Source organism: Hemicordylus capensis, chromosome 3, assembly GCF_027244095.1.
Source record: "Hemicordylus capensis ecotype Gifberg chromosome 3, rHemCap1.1.pri, whole genome shotgun sequence".
Lineage (NCBI taxonomy): Eukaryota > Metazoa > Chordata > Lepidosauria > Squamata > Cordylidae > Hemicordylus > Hemicordylus capensis.
In genome coordinates, this window is record NC_069659.1 from 344,907,394 (window position 1) to 344,926,415 (window position 19,022).

The 19,022-nt window shown below is 42.9% G+C and overlaps 1 protein-coding gene across 9 annotated transcripts in view; it reads left to right on the plus strand.

The window, feature by feature from the left end:
- Positions 1-19,022, plus strand: part of SOX2 (SRY-box transcription factor 2) — a 724,618-nt gene that overhangs the window by 483,259 nt on the left and 222,337 nt on the right. For all 9 annotated transcript variants that reach the window (XR_008318939.1, XR_008318941.1, XR_008318940.1 and 6 more), the window contains 2 exons: positions 3,742-3,906; positions 9,663-9,739. The gene's annotated coding sequence lies outside the window, so the exon portion shown is untranslated. The remainder of the gene's footprint in view (positions 1-3,741; positions 3,907-9,662; positions 9,740-19,022) is intronic.

Below are 19,022 nucleotides of genomic sequence, written 5' to 3' on the forward strand. Positions count from 1 at the left end.
TCTGAGAACGTGGTAGGCTAACATGGCAGGGACTGGGGCCTCATTTCTAATTAATAGTCTTTTTTTTTTTTTTTTTTTTTTGCCAGTGGGAAAAAAAAAGAGGAACGGTAATTGTTTTCGTCAAAGGCTGCAGGGAGTTATCAGGGTAATAAAGTTAATTAGCAGAACAAACATCCTTTCACTGCCTTACCAGATTGAGGAAAAGAGGGTAATTCAAACTGCAGAAAGATATGACTAGATGAGATGATAAGGAGAAAATTTTTTACACAGGAGGCCAACAGAAGAGAATCCAATTTTTCCCCTTCATTTCTTTTGGCTGGGTTTGTAGAAATGAATTACACATCCCCCTCTTTCAGCTCACACAGTTGCTTATGTAGAAAACTTTATTGTTCGCAATTGCAATGGGAAATAAAGTTTTTTAAGGATCATGTTGCATTATTAAATTTTGTCTGGATCTTTCATTTAATGATTGGTTTGTTATATTAAATCCATCCATACATTTAAAGGAGCTGTTTTCCTGATATTAACTTTACTGAATGACAGTGGGGTGTTTTTTTTCACAGTAAAGGTTATTTTTCAATCAGTAATTGATACAGCCACTGCACACATTGTGTAAAAAGGCCCAGAAATACCTAATCCAGGATTCTGATCAACTAAGGAATTTCTTTAAGTATCATTTGACTACTAGCAGGGACATTTGTCCATCACAGAAGTGGCCATGATTCAGATTATGAGTTTTCACACATTTAGTTTCTCCCATGAATGCAGATGTTTGGGTGATTCCTATGTCTGGTTTTTTTTTTAACCAAAAACCAAAAACCTCTGATGCAATGTGGAATCTGGTGCTCAAATGTTGTGTTATAAAGACATTAGAAAAGCACACCCTTCATGTGAACAAATCACCTTGGATCAATAGTGAATTATGTATAGAAATAATAACTTCATGGAGAGAGAAAAAAGCTTTCTGTTTGAATTCACAAGCATGATTTGTCACAAACGTGAGTTCCCTCAGAAGCTCTTTTAGGGAGAAACATAACACCAAACATTGGGTTTTGCAGAACTCAGTGCCACTGAAAACCGTTCACCTGTATTCACATTCCAATACAATTTCAGCTATTTGTTTTGTCACGGTTCCATGGTTCTGCAACAGAGTGTGGCTTGGCTGAGCTGCTTTAGTCAACTGGAGTTGTGTCTTCTGGAGGCACTTTTGAGTTTTACACCTTGCCAGTTCCATCTCTCAACTTGTAGCACATTGTGGTCTGGGTAGTAAATAAATGTACATTTGTACGGAGCTGGAGTGCAGTGGATGTCACCTTTATTTATTTATTTATTTATTTATTTATTTATTTATTTATTTATTTATTTATTATTTCTTGTTTACACAGTCAGACAGGTGTTATTGACTGGTTTGTTTTATCCAGACATCGAGTCCTACCCAAGGACCTGGGATGGCTGAATTTTATTGTCAATGTTGTTGCTGTTGTTATAGATATCGTCGCAGAATATAGGTGGTTCCCAGTAAAGCTGCTTTTTGTAATTGGCTGATGGTGATTTCTGTGGCCCCTATGGTGTTGAGGTGCAATTCAAGGTCTTTTGGAACTGCACCTAGGGTGCCAATTACCACTGGGATTACTTTGGTCTTTTTCTGCCACAGCCTTTCAATTTCAATTTGTAGATCTTTCTATTTTATGATTTCTTTCTTTCTTTTTCTTCTAATCTGCTATCCCCTGGTATTGCTATGTCAATTATTTTAACTTGTTTTTCTTTCTTCTCGACTACAGTTATATCTGGTGTATTGTGTAGCAGATGTTTGTCTGTTTGTATTATTATTATTATTATTATTATTATTATTATTAATTCAATTTCTATACCACCCTTCCAAAAATGGCTCAGGGCAGTTTACACAGAGAAATAACAAATAAATAAGATGGATCCCTGTACCCAAAGGGCTCACAATCTAAGAAGAAACATCAGATAGACACCAGCAAGAGTCACTGGAGGTACTGTACTGGGGGTAGATAGGGCCAGTTACTCTCCCCTTGCTAAATAAAGAGAATCACCACATTAAAAGGTGCCTCTTTGCTTAGTTAGCAGGGGCAAGGTTAGGCAAGGTTGCCTCAGGAAACTGGATCACCTACAGTGATTCTAACTTGATTATTATATAACCAACATACTGGGCAGGTGTCTTCTCTGTGCTAAAATCAAAATTCAGTAAATTCTGCAAAAAAAAAGTATACATTGCGTACTTCAAGCCACTATTCACATATGTTGGCTTACTTTGCATAATATATTCTGCTTCTGCTGGTAATACAGAATCAACAAAGAGTCATGCACAATACTGAAGCCCCATCCCTTACCTGCATGAGGTCCACATCATCTGATTACTGTTCAGCCCCCACGCTGAATTCTGAGACTTTCCTGAGTTATAAGTTATAACCCATATACTTTCATATTCCATCCTTAAGAACTTAAAATGCAGTAATTTAACAAAAAGGAGAAAGAAAACTGATAGTCTCAGGATGCTAAATTATCTATGTACTACTGAATTATATGCTTGCAGAGCATTTGCAGACATGACCAGTCAGCCAGTTATTTGAAGGTGTGGCCAGTTATCAAGTATCTTAGCATTTATTCATTTGGGCGGGTTCGCACAACACGGAAAATGCTGAATCACCGCTTCCTGGAGCATGGCTGCGAACCTGACTTGCAGCATTGGGATGGCTGTCCCAACATTGATTCTATTGTCTGAACCTGCCAGTGTCAGCGTATTGTTCCCAACATCTTAACCAAATTCAAATCTTAGGACTGGGCTATCTTGAAGAGCGCCTTCATCAGTATGATCCCCACCACACATTAAGGCCATCAGGAGAGGTCCGTCTCCAACTGCTGCCAGCTCGCCTGGTGGTGACTCAGGATCAGGCTTTCTCTGTAGCTCTGGAATATGCTCCCTATTGGTATTAGAGGCTTAAGAGCTTTAGCAGCCTTTAAAAGAGCCCTAAAATATATATCTTTTTAGCCTGGCCTTTAGTGATTACTGAAATGGTTTTAAACTGGTTTTAATCTTATTTTATTTATTTATTTATTCATTCATTCATTCATTTATATCTGTTTTTATATTCGTTAACTGCCTAGAGCCATCCAGGTGAGGCAGTATAAAAATCTAGATAGATAGATAAAATCATGGTTTCAGATGGCTTCTGGGTCATAAATAGGGCAGAATATGGCAACATTTTCGCCTAAGCTTTCTCAGCTTCCTAAATTTTTAGGTTTTAATTTCTGGTTTATTTTTAAATTTTTAAATTGTTTTTAGTTTTTGTATATGTTTTTAACTTGTTTTATGCTATTGTTAACCACCCAGAGACAAAAGTTTGGGGCTGTGTACACATTTGATAAATAAATAAACAAGCAAGCAAGCAAGCAAACAAACACACCTAATGTCAGTACAGCCATCCTGACACTAGAAGTTGGGCTCATGGACACCACCTGGGAACAGTGGTTTGACATTTCCATGTTGTGTGAACTCGCCCTATACTGTATGTCCCTTTCCATGGCTTTTTCTCTTTTTGCATGTATATATTTGGAGCTTTTTGTGGGAAAGGGCCATGCCTGTTCTTCTGGGTAGCTTCTAACACATCAGCAGTGATGGAGACTATATTGCCTTACAGAAGTTTATAGGTTCTTTTGTCTTTGTGGTACCTATGGGACTAATTTGATTCGTTCATTCTCATCTCTCTGTTACAGCTGCAGTCCTTTTTCTGAGACCAAATATGGATGGAAATGACCAGCACCAAATTTACTTCAGAGTATGAAATGGGTTTATTTATATTGTGAATCTTGCCAACTGCTTTTTGTGCTGTTCAAAAGATGTCCTTGTTGCAGCTGTTCCACATGAATTCACATGTTCAGGTAACTTCTTTTCTTTTCTTTTCTTTTCTTTTTGGTAATAGCAGCAAACTCTTTATAACGGAAATGAATCAGATTGATTTCTCAAACACTGTCACCAAATACAAAAGAGGCTGATTAATGGTACACAATTGTCAGGGCTCATTTCCCAATCCCATGCTGATGCCTTGGAATTCAGCTACAGATGCCCTTATTTGAATGTAACCCTTCTGCCAAAAGCAGTGGCAGTAACAAGAGAGGAGATCTTACCAAAATTGGCAGGAGTCCTCTACTCAGAAAATTCTAACTAGATACCTTGGAAAGCAGTCCTTCTCCACCACAAATCATAGTTTGCATATGACTGCTGTAGTGAACACCAGGAATATCTTCTGGATATTTATTTTGGAGAACTATAAAGGGATAATGGAGCAGTGTTCTTGTTGATTGGAACTGCTTTAGCAGTGTCTAGCCAGGGAGAACTGGTATGTTTACCTTGAGAACTTCTCCTGGCCAGCCTTGTCCCTCCCTGTGAGATCTTCTCAGGTTGTCTTTTTTTGGTCCATGGCCTTAGAGAGGTCCATAGTACTAGGGCCCGTGGAAGGGCTTTCTCTGTCCCCCTACTCTGGAAGTCTCCCCCACCCCCGATTTGGTCTGCCTCCTCCCTTTCAGCCTTTAAATCCTTATTGAAGACATTTCTTTTCCGCCAGGCATTTGCCCTTTAATTTAAGTTTTTAAAAAACCACTCAGATGTTGTTCTTGCCTTGTACACCGCCCCGAGTCTGTGAATTGGGCAGTATATTAAATCTTTAAATAAATAAATAAATAGATAAATAGATAAATAAATAAATAATCAGGCTGCTTGAAATGGGCATGCGGTGTGGAGAGCAGAGTGTCTGGCAAGTGTCAACCAGGACATGAATCCTTCAGTGTTGCAAGGAAAGATGCATTCACAATTTCCTCTAAATTTGGGAAGTGAATTCCTCATGTCTGTAAATCAAGTGTGAGAATCACATTTGATCTGAATATGGAGCTTTTGATTTCAAAATGACTCTTTCCTACCCACATTAGCATTCTATACCACAGTGAGGCTATTCACACGATGGGAGAAAATCGGGCTAGCGGAGGCTAGCTCGATTTTCTCCCATTGTGAGAACCACCGGGCTCGGCTGCGCGCCCGGTGGTTCTTCAGCGGTTCACCCGCTTAAGCAGCCCTGCCCTTAAACCAGGTTTGCGGAGTGAGTGCTCCGCAAACCCAGTTTTTCTAATCATGTGTTGCCGCGGTGTGGCTCTGCGCCACGGCAACTCATGAGTAGACCCCCAACCGGGAGGCTCAAAAGCAGCCTCCTGGCTTGGGGGTCTCTCCAGCATGCCCTGCGTGTTTGTGCAGGGCATGCTGGAACTTCCGGGCGCCGCACGGCCCCCGATCCCCCCAGCCCCCGCCTGCTCTGTAACAGAGCCAGCAGTCATGTGGGCGGCCAGTTTGGCCACCCGGAGCATACTGCTGGGTCATCTGCAGGGGGAGCGGGCTAATTCCGCTCTCCCCGCCAACTGTCTCCAGGCGGCTCTCACTGATCGTGGGAACCGCCTCATTGACTGTTTTCATAAATGAACAATTAGAGGCTAAATAGCATTCTTAGCATCACTTGCTTGTAGAAAACAAGGCTACCCAGCTCCTCAGGCTCTGGAAGTTACTAGCCACACATTTCCTCCTAGGAACTTTCTGATGGAGGTATTTGGCTAAACTAAAAGGAAAGGAAACACCTCACAACCCCGATAATGCCCTATAAGCTCTGAACAGGCAGAAAGTCAATCTGGAGTTTATTGGTTTATTGATGCTCCCCATTCCTAACTAGGCTTACTAGTAGATGGGGATAAAAGGGACGATGATCACTAACTGAGGGAGCACAGAATAGAAGACATATGCTCTAGCCAAGACTTCATAGAAGAAGAGGATAGGGCTTAACTGAAATAGGGAAGATGCTTTTGGGGGACATTTTTGCCTGCTCTGAAATGCAGTTTTCCTTTCAGCAATTTGGGCAAGGGTGTGCATGCTGTAAACTAGGGATGTGCACAAATTGATTTTTTTTTATTTGCTTTGTGCCCAAAACAAATCACCCCTGATTTGTTTTGTGTCCAAATCTACCCCCACAAATCACCCCCAGATTCAATTTGTATTTGATTCAATTTGATTCAGATTTGGATTGATTCAGACCATTTATTAAGGTCCTAGGAGCACCAAATTGGGATGGTGGGTAGGTCCCTATGGGTCCCCATATTTCAAGGCAGTGGGGTGCTTGGTTGATTTGTAATGATTTTACTTATTTTGTATATTTCCGCCATGGGAAATAATGGGGATTCGAAGTTTCCCTATCCTAATCCTAACATGGATCCCCAGCTTTCATTTTTTTAAAAAAAACTAAGCTCTAGCTCTCATAGAAGTGGAGTTATGGAGCAAAATGTGCGGTCATTATTTTTCAAGTGTTTGGATTCTTTGGTGTATAATAACTTTTCCTCATAATGATTCCCTATGAGGATTCATTGCACACTTTCATTTCTTGTGTCACTGGACAGTGCCATCTATCAACTGCCATGTGCCAACTATACACATACACACCACCTGCAAGGCAGTGGGGTACTCATTTTATTTTTTAGGAGTATTGAAGTGCTTAGATTATTTAGTGTCTAATAACTTTTCCTCATAATGAATCCCTATGAGGATTCATTATATGCCTTTGTTTCTTCTGTTCATTTTGACTGTCATTGGACTGTGAAACTGCCATGTGTCAACAACACCCCCCCCACACACACACACACTAGGGTTATCAGTTTGCTTTTTAATGAATTTTTGAAGTGTTTAGATTATTTGGTGTCTTCATTACACACCTCCATTTATTCTGTTCATTTTGACCCCACTGCTTTGTTGATGGGGGTGGGGAATTAGTGGCATTCCGTGTTCCAACAACCCCCCAACCCACAATCCACTGGGTACTCAGTTTATATTTTAGGAATTTTTGTGGTGTTTAGACTCTTTGGTGTGGAAAGGTTATTAGACACCAAAGAACCTAAACACTTGAAAAAATTCCTAGAACATAAACTGAGTAGTACCCCACTGCCTTGCAGGTGGGAGGGGGATGTAATTGGCACATGGCAGTTGAGATCTGGAACTGTCCAAAAAACAGTCAACATGAATAGAAGAAATGAAGGTGTGTAATCAATCCTCATAAGGATTCATTGAGGGAAAGTTATTATATACCAAAGAATCCAAACACTTGAAAAACAGTGACCACACATTTTGCTCCATAACTCCACTTCTACAAGGGCTAGAGCTTAGTTTTGTTTTGTTTTTTAAATGAAAGCTGGAAATCTGGGGAAATTAATGGGAGGGATCCGAATCTCAAATTGTTTTGAATTGAATCAGCCGCGATTTGATTTGGACCCAAATTTAGCCAGTGGACCACAAGGGTGATTTATTTTGTCTCCAAATCACCCAAATCAGCTAGATTCGGGTACAAATCAATTTGTACCCAAGTCGATTCACACATCCCTACTGTAAACTATAGGGAAAGTGTTCCCAGCACAGTAGCTTTGGTCCTCTCCACTGCCCAACACCCATTGAAAGTGAGGGCAATACAGTGAAGAAAGCATTGTTCTCTCTCTGAACTGGCTTCATTGTGTGTCAAGCCTTATTGGCTAGATGGTGTTTTTAGAGAGCAATTCAGATGGCATTATCAGAAGCCAATTCAGATGTTTCAGGCATGAAACATCTTCCACCTGCAGTACTTATATTAAAATCATGCAGCTTACATGGTGTTCAGTCTCCCATCAATGAAAAGGACCCATCAAGAATGCTGCAAAAATTCAAAGGCAGACCCAATGATGTAGTGAAGGGGCTGCTACAGAATGCCCCCAAACCAATTCCATTGGGAGCAATAGAAGGAGTGCTGTGCTGCTGCCCAGAAGCATTTTAAGGCATTCCACAGCAGCCCCGTCACAATACTGTTGGGGCTGCCTTTCAAGTTGCATTTCAGCCCTGATGGGTCCTTTCTGTCAACAGGAGACTGCACATCATGTCAGTCAAGGTTGCACAGATTTGGCCCTCCAGCTGTTTTTGGATTACAACTCCCATCATTCCAGCCACAGTGGCCAGCAATCAGGGATGGTGGGATCAATCAGGGATGATGTTGTAGGCCAGCATCTGTAGGAAGGCCAAAGTTATGCAGCCCCGATGTAAGCCAATCATTTTTTACAAAAAATTGGAGGTGCCTTTTTAAGTGATCAAAAGGGTTCTATCAGTCTCCTCATTATTTGACTAAAGGTTGCCATCCTAGGGTTTTCTTTCTTTCTGGTAACTGTCCCATAAGTATTGTTGAACTAAATCTTCTGGTTGAGGGCCATATCCTTGAACCATATGCAGGAGCTGCCGTTCACAACTAGGAGAACACTTTTATCAGCCCTGCAACTGTGAAGGAGGTTGCAGCCATCCCACTTCACATTTTGTTCAGTGCATCCCAAAGCACAAGAAATGGTGCCCACATCTTTCAGCTGTGAGACTGGAGGATTATGATATAGCAATCCTAGCTATTATATTCAAAACCGTAGAAGCTCACTAGATGACACAATCTCTATACCTATTGTTGTGGTGAAAGAGTTTTGTAAAACACTTCTCTACAAAGTATTATGCAGTGATTAATAACCTAATGGGATCAGCCTTCTAAACAACTAAATAATGGACTTATGAATGTATGGACGCCTTCAGATGTAATGCCCCCCCCCTTCCCCTGCTCTCCCATCTCCATTCGGATGTTTCGGGGAGCTGCCTCTCTGCATTCAGTGAGACGGCAGGGAGGCAAGGGAGCTGGCTGTGCGGGCTTCCATCTTGACAGAAGGACAACCCACACAGCCAATCGGGCCAGAATGAGGGGGGCGCTTCCTCCCTCAACTCCGGTCCCATCTGGACCAGACTGTGGTGCCAGTGTTCAAACGTAACACTGGCACTGCAAAACTGGAGTTGAAGGCGTCCAAACGCCACTCTGAGCTAAAAGTTCAGAGTGGAGTTTTTGAAGGGAAACCACATGTCCCTTTTTGCCTTGGACTCCCAAATTCAGACATGCAGCTAAGGAAACCAGAGGTGTAGGGACCACTGATTTCCTATTAAGTCTGAATTCAGCCCATGACTCTTGATATCATTTCATGACTTGTCCCTCAAGCAGTTAAACATGACAGTTACTTCCGGTGAAAAGTCATGTGTGTGGTGAGGTGAGGACATATGAAAACCCTGCATCTGGTGTCATCACTTGAGGCTGCTGCTACTGAGTGAGGAATATGCATATGTGAACTTACTCTGTGCTGCACTTCCATGCCATTGAAATCTTGATGTTATAAGCAGGCACTGTATATATTCCTCTTGCTCTCCCACCAACCCCCCATTTTCTAATACAAAACAATGCTAATTTTGTTCCCCTAATCAGTGCCTCGCTTCCAAATTCATATTACAGCACACCTTCATGACAAAGCTGCATGCAAGAAAAGATTTGTACACAAGGTGGGGATGTTAGCAACCAGCTACATTTTATCCTTGTTACAACCTCGCAATAAATAACAAACACATTGTTTTCAGCCTGAGCTCTCCCAAAGATAAATTTGGGCGCTCATGCTAAGGCTGAGAGATACAAGCGACAAAACCTGGTGCTTGAAGGACTGCCTAATAAACACAGACCTCAACATTGATGGTTGAGCTTACAAGGCAACTAAAAAAAAAAAAAAATCTTCCTATCTTTCAGGGTTTCTCATTTCTTCTGACATAATTTCACCATGAGAATCACGGATCATATTTCAAGTACAAGTTGTACCAAATAAGGTAGGTAGCTGTAATAGATGGCTGTGTTATCTTTCCTCTGTTTTAAGCACTGAACAGCTGTGGGTAATAGCCGCTGCTCAGGCAGCTTTGCAGAAAATGAAGTGCCTCCTTTTGAACCAGCCGAGGACAAAGTCTGAAACTATAACCAGGGAGAAGGCAATAAATAATGACAACAGATGTTTGTAAACCAAGGGGCTCCTGTGTTCAGTATTTCCATGTGTTGTCTTGTCTTGATGTGCTGTCAGCCTGCTCTCACCTGGGAGTAGTGATATCTTATCAAAGCCGAAGCAGTTCCTTTTCACCACAAGCAGATAATAGCGCCTTTCAATTTGTCATACGAAGAGTCTAAAAGAACCATGGGAACGATTGGTCAGGTGACAACTTGATGGACAGCTTGACAGCCCTTAAAGCATCATGGGAAATGGCTGTCACCTGATTTATTTTTTTCCTGAGCTACCAGGGAGATAACCTTCAGTGTGACGGGAGGAAAAATCTGAATATTTGCAGTTAGGTTCGGTAACAGCGTCATGCTTGTTTAATTGATAACGCGGGTGAATTGGGATGATTTGAAATTGTGTCATCTGAGATAAGATCATTTCAGCCTGCAAATGATTCTGACATCTTTACTTTTCTTTTGTAATACTTATATTAAAATGGAGTTGTTATTTTATATATTGATGGGTCAGGGAATTTTAGTATAAGTAAAACATTCTTCTGCTTGTCTCTTGTATTACTGCTACTACTACTACTACTACTACTACCACTGCCAGTAGCTACTGCTCACATTTATGTAGTGCCAATGTTGTGCTTTGCTTGTACTTTATAAACCGATATATGTAGTAAATTACAGGTCATTCTCACAATCAAAAACAGGTTTGGTAGCTGTGTGTGCTCCCAATTTTTGGCTGTGTGGAACCGAGTGACTTCTACACAGTCACTTCTACCCAGGTTTTCCTCCTACCTTGCTTCCACGCAACCAAAAATTGGCAGCACACACAGCTACCAAACCCAGGTAGAACACAGTTTTTGATTGTGTGAATGACCTCCTAGGGTGGCTTCATGTGACATGCAGCAAGTATGACTGCAGCGAACTGTAATTCTTGACGAGCTGTGAGTTCCAGTCCTGGCACATCATGCAATCCCACCTATGTCGGGTTGCTGTTCCGCACTTCCCTTGGCCACCCAACATCGGTAGTTAAGATCTGAAGATGGGTATTGAAGGGAAGGGCATCCAAAGAGCCCAACATGGGCAGGTTCACATGACTAGCTTCTCCCAGGAGTACTTGCCAGGAACCATACTTGCCTGTGTGTCATGTGAAGCTGCCCCATGTAAATGGGATGAAAAGCATAACAGACAGATATTGTACACATTTGTTTGTTAAAAAACAACAACCCACAAATGAAGGGTAGGTGGGAGGTTTGAAGTGTACCTATCAGTAGGGATGTGCATGGAACCGGCAGAGACCAGTTCGATGTTGGGGGTGGGATGCCTTTAAGGGTGGGGGAGGATGCACTCCCCCCACCCCCACGTTTCCCCCACTGTTGCATGATTTCCAAAAAGGCAGTTGGGGCAGCAGCATGCATCCCCGCCGCCCTGTTGTTACGTTTGCCACATATACCCAGAAGTACTGAATGCACCTGCATTCAGCCCCGCTGGACTTTTCAGAAATCGTGCACCAGTGGGGGAAATGCAGCGGGGGTTAAGTGCATTCTCCCCTGCCCTTAAAGGCAGACACAGACACCCGCCATCGAACCTTCAAGCCGGCCAGGGTTCGAACCAGTTCAGAGGCCCATAAAAGGGCTTCCGAACCATTTTGTGCACATCCCTACCTATCAGGGCAGGTAACAAGGTTCAGCATAACTGGGCAGCAGCCAAGGATCCAGGGCCCTCAGAAACACCTAACACTGGTTCCTGTGACCACCTCTGTGCCTCTAGCCTTTGTGTAATAGAAGTGGAGCAATTCCCTCTAGGGGCCCACCAAGGGCACTTTGTTGAGGACCCCCTGAAACCTAAAGTTACCCTTTGTCTCTTGTGACCAAAGGTGTTACACACAGATTATGCCACATCAGCACAGGGTTGTGGGATCATAGTTCTGGAAGGGGTCAAAAGATCATTTTGCCTAAATCCCTTACTCTGTGAGATACTCAGCCATAGACCTATCTTTAAAATAAAATAGGAAAATGTTTACAATCTAACTCTTTTCCAAGGTGTGTTCCCCTAAGATTTCTGCTTTCCCTTTCTCTTCCTTATTTCTCTCAAGATAATAAAAGACCATACACAAGGTCATAAATATGTAAGGTCGAGTTTCATGGGACTTCATGTCACCAAATATCCAGGAGCAGGGCATGGAACAACTGGGGATGATAGCTATTAAGGAGCTGTAAATTTATTCACAAAAGTTTCATTGACATGGGATGTTTTGGGTATCAAGGTGATTTAATATAAACATATACCTCAAACAAACTGTGCAATTCAAGGGGCTTTTGTGTTCAGTTGTGTGTGTGTGTGTGTGTGTGTGTGTGTGTGTGTGTGTGTATCTCCCCGTTGTGGATAGCTTTCTGGATGAAAGCAGAGCACACACTCAAAGCACTGCATTTGACCAGAAAGCCTTAAGTGACTTGATCACAGAGAGACAAAGAGAGATTTTTCTCCCTCTCTCACAACACTAGAAGCAGGGATCATCCCATGAAACTGAAAACTAGGAAAATTTAGGATCAACAAAAGGAAGTACTTTTCCACATGGAGCATTATTAATCCATGGAATTCTCTGCCACAGGATGTGATGATGGCCACTAGCTTGGATGGCTTTAAAAGGGGCTTAGACAAATTCATGGGAGACAGGTCTATTAATAGCTACTAGTCTGAGGGGCTATAGGCCACCTCCAGCCACAGAGGCAGGATGCCTCCGAGTACTTGTTGCAAGGGAGCAACAGCAGGAGAGAGGGCATGCCCTCACTTCTTGCCTGTGGGCTTCTCAGAGGCATCTGGTGGGCCACTGTGTGAAACAGGGTGCTGGATTAGAGCAGGACTGTTCTTATGTTCTTATCCCTGCATACCTAAGATACCACCTTCTTCCTTCATCTTAAACTTTAAGAGCGATGAGAAGTGCCTTCTGGCCACTGCACCTGTTTGCCACAAATGGTTTGGTTGCTGAGAGTTCTCAAAACTATTCTCAGGACCTGTTCCTCTACAATTTCAGAATTCCCTCTCCTTGGAAAATCATCAGTGTCCAAGCCAAAAGCACTTGGGACCTTATTTTGGCAGTATTTTAGTAGTCCAAATCAAATTGTGTATATATGTGTGTGTCTGGTGAGGCTGGCTGTCCTTACCTCCGAGGACGGAGTGGTGAGAGGGCCCAAGGCGACAGGGACGGATGGCAGCCGGGGAGAGACAGAGGAAAGACTGCCAACAGGCAGGGACTCAGCTCCAGTGGAGGAGGAGCTGAGCCCTGATAAGGCCAAAGTGGACACTTGCAAGGATAACATCTTATCGGCAGCAGGCCACCTGAAGTGAGGGGTTCTGAGCAAGAGGAGGAAGAAGGGGGAAAGGCATTGGCAGCAGCTGTAAGGGGTAATCAATTACAGGTAATAAAGCGGGGCATTGGCCCCATAATTGGGGGCGGGTGATGCATAGCCTGTGAGGAGGCATATAAGGAGCCAGCCGGGGATGAGAGGCTGGCTGGTGGAGAGTGTCAGGGGCCCCCGGAGAGGGGCAGACACTAGGAACAAGCAGCCTGGGACAGAGGAGGCACTGGTGATGCTCAATCCCCTCCCTGTCCATGAAGGAAGGCTCTCTCTTAAAAATAAGATAGAAAGATGTTCACACTCTATCACTACACATTACCACACTAGGGACAATCATCGGAATATCTCATTCTGTATTCCATCCTGAATCCCTCAAAGACATTCCTTTTGTCCTATAAGCTGACTGTTTCGTTCCTTTTTGTGGGGCCTGCTGGCTTCTTGGTCCCTGTCCCATTTATCAATTGGCCAGGCCAACATGCATCAAAGGAAAATAATGTTGACTTTTTCCTTGAGATCTTGTAGCATTCTACTTGGAAAACTTTTTCTTCCATTTTCTGTCCTTCTTAGGAAATCACTATTGATATGGGATAATGATTTCTAGATTAAGATAGATTATACCTGCTTGCCTTGTAATTTAGAAGCTACTTAGCACATTTAAGTCTATGCAGATCAATGGTTCAGTAGGCATCCAGCTATTACCGCAGTCAACTTGTCTATTTCCTAGTGAACCCTTAAAATGCAAAGAATATTTTATCCAACTAAAAAAAAACCCCAACAGTTATGGTTCATCATCTGAAGCTAGTAAAGAAGTGGGCATAGCTTGGAAAATATACTGTATATGAGCTAATCCACCAACCAGTTTAGCAGGAGTACTTGCTTTTTATATCATCATCATTTAGATTAAATGATACAGACATCAGGTGGAATATAAATATGATAAATAAAATAAAATATGATAGATAGATAGATAGATAGATAGATAGATAGATAGATAGATAGATAATAAACCACCTCCTATCCAGTTTTCCAGTTCAAGAATTATAGTCAGGCCTATGACAGACTCCCCGCTGTAGAATCCAAGGAAAAGAGTTGTGGTATGCAAGGACAAGGCAGTGGAACAGAAGCAGGAATATTAATAGTCTAATGAAATAGATATTATGAACAGAGAGGCAACTAGTGAGCCAGCTCGGTGTAGTGGTTAGAGTGCTGGACTAGGACCGGGGAGACTCGAGTTCAAATCCCCATTCAGCCATAATACTTGCTGGGTGACTCTGGACCAGTCACTTCTCTCTCAGCCTAACCTACTTCACAGGGTTGTTGTGTGGAGAAACTTAAATATGTAGTTCACCGCTCTGGGCTCCCTGGAGGAAGAGCGAGATATAAAATGATGATGATGATAATAATAACAATAATAACAACAATAACAACTACTACTACTACACCCACCACTTCTGTTCAGTGAGAAAAAGAGAACCAGCATAATCAGTGTGGTGTTTTTGGTTAATCCATCCCTTGATCTAGGCCAGCTTTTGCATGGGGCTTTAGTTACTTTTATTCCAGTCCTGGAGTAGAGGTGGGCTAAATAAAAGACAGCCAGCAGCAAGAGCACGGAGAGGTAGTCTGCACTTGCCTCTCCGTACAGAATATAAAATTTCATAAAACTGTTAATATTCCATTCCACTGCCTTGTCCCCCTTCAACAAATGCCAAGGGCCCAGTCCTGGGGGGGGGGGGAACCCACCGGTGGCACCTGCTATGGGACCCTTTAGTGAAGATTGAGCTCAGAAAGCATCAGATGCCACTGGCTGGGTGGGCCTCTACTTACCTGGCAGCAATGATGTTGGGGAAACAGCCATGGCACACGCTTGCTGGCCCAATGGCTGTTGTTTCTGCCACTGCTGGCCACAACCAACACACATCACCAAGTTAAAAGGAGGGAGCTCACCCAGGAAGGGGGGGGTGCCCATCAGGGAACATCTTGCCAAGAACTCCCTTAAACCTGCAACTGGTCCTGAGTATGATCTACTTTAATTTAGGTTTTGAATCTGACTTCCTTTTATGTTAACCCAATTCAAAAGATAACAGTGCTACTGCGGCAAAAGGGGAATTTCAACAGGTGCAGCTTCTCTCATCCCTGTATCACATAAGCATCTGCAAAAATTCCCTTTTGTATATGACTTTTAAAGTGCGGGTGTCTTGCCCTCCTTTGCATGTCAGCCTGCCTCAGTCATCATGGTTGTTGAGTCAGATTCAGTCATATAAAGAAATATGATTATGGTCCTTAAGCCTTAGTGGGGATACAAGTCTCATCAAATAATGAAACAAGCAAATAACTGGTTTCAGGACTGTGGCCTTCAGTCTGATTCCAGTATGTGCCTTTGTGTATAGAGTCAGCTGGGTTGCTGCATGCAAAATATCATATGCTTTAATTCTGGAATAATTAATCTGAAATAACTGCAACCATCCCTTGCACTTATTTACTATTACTATTGCAGATTAGAATAATTACTGCACACACATCAAAAGGGAGCGGGGAGAGAATCTATAATTTTACCACTCTTTAACCCGCCTGGTCTTTGTACAAAAACCCGGCAATGAGATAACTAATGCACCTCGTCCCTTCTCCCTACCCCATCCCTGGACTCTTAGGACATCCCATTTTCCCCCAAGGATCTTTGACACTGCAGTATGCATAGCTTCTGAGTTTTCCCCCCAAGGATGTCTAGAATGCCCAAAGATTTTTTAGCTCTGCAGAGGGACTAGCAGATGGTGAATCTGGATGCTGTGTGTGTGTGTGTGTGTGTGTGTGTGTGTGTGTGTGTGTGTGTGTGTTTTGTTTTGTTTTTTAAAGATGAGCCATGGGGAGGTCTCCTTTTAGCTTTTCACAGCTTGTTGTAGATGGGGCTATTGTTCCAGTCAGCTGTGAATTACAGAGTGTGAGATACAAAGAGGGACCTTCCCTTCTGTCCCAAGTACCTCTTTGTTGCATTTCTTTCTGTGAAAGAGTTAATATTTAGGCTGAAGATTTCTTTTCATCCCCATCATGCTTAGTTTCAGGACTTGATCATTTTGCTCTCTGCATTTCTAGCGCCAGGCTGTCAGGTGCAGAATCTGAAACTCCCTCCCCCCCCCCCCATATCTACACCTCGTTTTCAAGCCAATCACTGAACACTCTCCAGTGTTTTCCAATTGCCTTTTGAAATTAAATGTTTTGCTTTAGTATTATCGCCTACTGTGTATGACTTTGACACTCACAATGCAATGGGGTGTATGTAGAGGCCACATCACCTAAGTTGCTTCTAACAGTTTGCTTTTTCCTGTAGCATTTCTGTAAACAATGTTCTTGTGAATGAATATAGCATTTGAGCTGATCAACAATGAGACAAAAAGAGCATTTAGAAGCAGCTTCTGATTTCCCTAATGATGGGAGTAAACTCACTAACAGCTGCTGTGTGCTGTGAAAAATTATGTCATCTTTAAAAGTACTGTTAAAACTCTTTCCACCTTGAATTTTATTGATTTTCCCCCAGCAAGAAAATGTAAAGCTATACTAAAATGGCATTTTTAAATATTGAGCTCTGTGTCACTTTCAGACTGGGGTGGGTTCAACAGAACTGACTTGCAAGTCAGCTGTCAGGGATGTAGTGTGTGTCAGCACTACATTCTCCTGCATGTTAGTTGCCCATCTAACTAAAGAAACTCCACTTGCCCTAGCTTAATTCCAGAGCATTCCAACGGTCACATTCACATGTAACAGGAAACCACAGGTCCAATGGACTTGCGGTTTTCCTCCCCCGCTCCCTCCTGCCCAGCACACTTCACAGGTGTTCAAAACTGCAGTCTTGGAAACTGCAGAGAGGAAGGGGAACTTGCTGCATGGCGGGGGGGTGGGGGACTGGCTGTGTAGGCTTCCTTCTGACATGAAGGGCAGCCCCACAGCCAATCAGGAGCTTCCTTCCTCAACTCTGGATACAGCTCACTGTCACTCCAGTTCTGCCTTTGGACATAACAATGCTGAACAAAAACCTCAGATAGGAGCAGAAAAACTCACTACAACCCGAGGGTTCAAATTGGAGTTTGGGAAGAGAAACCTCCGGTCATTTTTCTAATGGAACAGCGGTTGCACGCATCTGGATGTACAAGAACCAGCCCAGTATTTCAAACTGTTACTATCAGGGTTTCCTCTAACACTGGAGTACAAAGGACATAGCCATAATTGATAGTTAAAGAGGCTGTTCACACGCACAGCCTAGCCCAGTCTAGGGCAGCCCAGCCTGGCCTAGGCTGAGCGTGTGAAGTGCTAGGACCAAGACCAATCCTGGTGCTGCCCCCGGCAGCGAGCCAATGAGGAGGAGCAGCTGCACCAAGTGTGGTGGCTGCTCTAGCAGCCACCATGCTTGTGCCCCAGAGCATCCTAGGATGTGCGGTCGCCGCGCCAACATTAGTCTGGGTGTGCGACACGGTGGAGGGTAGAGTGGCTGCCGCTGATAAAATAATTGGCACAAGTACAGCAAGTTAAAAAGTGCTGAAAATTGACCCTTTGACTACAGGTGGAGCTCACTATAAGCAGTTCCACTAATTGTGGTTTTGCGTATTCGCAGTCCATAAAAACGCACCCTACCTCATTATCCGTGGATACAAAAGGGTTAAAATACATGTATCTGTGGTTCCCAGAAGGCCAGAAATGACCGTGGAGGTCATTTCTAGCCACCATTTTGTCTGCAGAAGCCATTTTGTGGCTCATTTCATCAGAAAATTGTGGGGGAAGGAAAATATCAGTGATTCCCCTCATTTGGGACATGGGGGGGCATTGCTGGACTCCAGGAGACACGCGGAGCACAGTAGGGAACTTTATTTGGCCTATGTTTGCATTTTAAAGGTGATTTTCCAGCATTTTTTTTAAGTCTAGGAACCTAACCCCCACAATCCCATAGACTTCATGACTCATTGTCCATGGTTTCATTACCCATGGTAATCTGCAGGAAAAGAACTCACACAGGTAATGAGGTCCCCCTGTACCTTTTGTCCAAATTTTAGACCAGCGTAGCATATGTTTCTTTAAAATTTGTTGAAAATGACCAATGTACACTGTTCAGGCTTATCTAGGAAGAGTGCCTTTTAGTGGTTTAGTAAAGTTTTGTGCAGCAGTTAAAAAACCATTATAGTTTTCCTGCCCCATTAAAGCCTATGGCTGGCAGGTACTGGCAAAGCTATATACAGGTGAAACTTGGAAAATTAGAATATCGTGCAAAAGTCCATTAATTTCAGTAATGCAAATTAAAAGGTGAAACTGATATATGAGACAGACGCATTACATGCAAAGCGAGATAAGTCAAGCCTTAATTTGTTATAATTGTGATGATCATGGCGTACAGCTCATGAAAACCCCAAATCCACAATCTCAGAAAATTAGAATATTACATGGAACCAAGAAGACAAGGATTGAAGAATAGAACAATATCGGACCTCTGAAAAGTATAAGCATGCATATGTATTCAGTACTTGGTTTGGGCCCCTTTTGCAGCAAGTACTGCCTCAATGCGGCGTGGCATGGATGCTATCAGTCTGTGGCACTGATGAGGTATTATGGAAGACCAGGATGCTTCATTAGCGGCCTTCAGCAATTCTGCATTGTTTGGTCTCATGTCTCTCATCCTTCTCTTGGCAATGCCCCATAGATTCTCTATGGGGTCAGGTCAGGCGAGTTTGCTGGCCAATCAAGCACAGTACACTGTATACTTTTCAGAGGTCCGATATTG